Here is a 1,614-nt window from a genome sequence, read left to right as displayed (position 1 = left end):
TCCTTCATCTTTTCCCAGCTTAGGTATAGTTTGAAAATGACTTAATTTGTATAAGTTGCTTTGAAATTAAATTTTTATTTATGTACAATTTAAGTGTTGATAAAGTACTCAGAATTATAGCTTATATGTATGTGAATTTTGAAAATGAAATGACACTTTTAACACAATATTTTTGACCTGTAAAAAATTCTACATACATGTATATGATCAAAGCATAATCTTTTCTTGTTTGGGAAATTTCTTATGCACAGTAATTTATTTTAAAGTCAACAAATATGAATATATCCACTGTTAACTGTGTTCCACCTAGTATTCAATTTCTGCAACTACTATCCTACAAATATAAAATTGCTATTAAAATCCAGGTTCAAAAATTGTGTTTTTGAAATTTATAATCACAAAATTAGATAATAAAAAAATGTACATAATATCAAAATTGGTATAAGAATATCCACATGCTACTTAAATATGTAAAACAAACCTGTCATTTTTTACTTCAAATGCAGTTTTCTGGATCCCTTATATTATATCAACATTTCAGGGGAGCATATAAGTAGCTAGACTATACAGAAGGATACTGAATCATCAACAGACTAGTCAAAACTAGGGCTTAATTATAATAAACAGTGAGTGTAGGGCAAATGGTTTATTCAAAACATCCCTTTACTTACTGGAAGTAGTTAAAGTAAGAAAGGATTTTTTTTTTTCTCTCTCTTTTAAAATAGAAGATGTGGTCTTTTACCATTAGCTCCGTTATGTCAAATAAACAAAGTGAATTTAACATTTCAGTAGGGATCTTCAGCGTTACCAATTTTTCAAGAAATGCAAATACTTAGAAACAAGTTAATCAACTTTAACAGGGTACTCTCATGCTAATAAAATTTTGATCTTTAACGGGTCAGAGCCAAAATCCAAAGGTAGAACAAGCCTCAGAAAAATTGGAACATAAAATGTTGAATTCAGTTTAGATATCATCAACGTCATCATCATCTCTACTGTTATCAAAGGAGATTTCATCGTTATCTCCAGGACCAAGTATATCAGTGTCACTGTATTTAGCATGCTCTGGAAGCTCACCATATGCCTCCAGACTTCTAGCTGCCTCTGCATTGTATTTTACAATTACATCAGCTTTGGTATCCTGGTAGTCTATAGATCAACTAATATAATGTCCGAGGTAATTTTCCAACCCTTTTTCCTGAATTTCCCTCTGATGTGACATCAAAACATATTGGTTCTAATTGTCCTTTTCCCAACATTTTGATTATTTGAACCTATTCTTATCTATGCTCTTTGAATATCAGCTCTCTTTTTTTCAGATTCATTCTCATTCTTCTGTGTCTATTTTTCCGTCCTTTACTTTTATTCTTGGACATGTTGGTGACTGTGGCCTTGAGGTGTCTCTGACTCCTATCCAAGCTGCGTGGCGTCCTCCAAGGGGTTCCAAGGGCTACACGGTGTGTATCAGGTGGGGGAAGCCAAGCCATAAAATATTGGAGAATCTTGAAACCCAGTTTTTCTGGGATCCACGTGTGTGTATTATAATTTATTTTTTCCCACTTTCTTTGGGTTAAATTTACTCTTTTTTCAGTATTCTAAGATGGAAACTTAGAT

General features: G+C 32.3%; 1 pseudogene; it reads right to left on the bottom strand.

Moving 5' to 3' along the window:
- Nucleotides 1-964: 964 nt before the first annotated feature.
- On the bottom strand, nt 965-1,376 carry LOC109453309 (eukaryotic translation initiation factor 1A, Y-chromosomal; annotated as a pseudogene).
- Between the last annotated feature and the right edge of the window lie 238 nt (nt 1,377-1,614).

This window comes from Rhinolophus sinicus, linkage group LG01 (assembly GCF_036562045.2).
Source record: "Rhinolophus sinicus isolate RSC01 linkage group LG01, ASM3656204v1, whole genome shotgun sequence".
Classification (NCBI taxonomy): Eukaryota; Metazoa; Chordata; class Mammalia; order Chiroptera; family Rhinolophidae; genus Rhinolophus; species Rhinolophus sinicus.
This window is presented reverse-complemented; position numbering and strand designations above follow the sequence as displayed.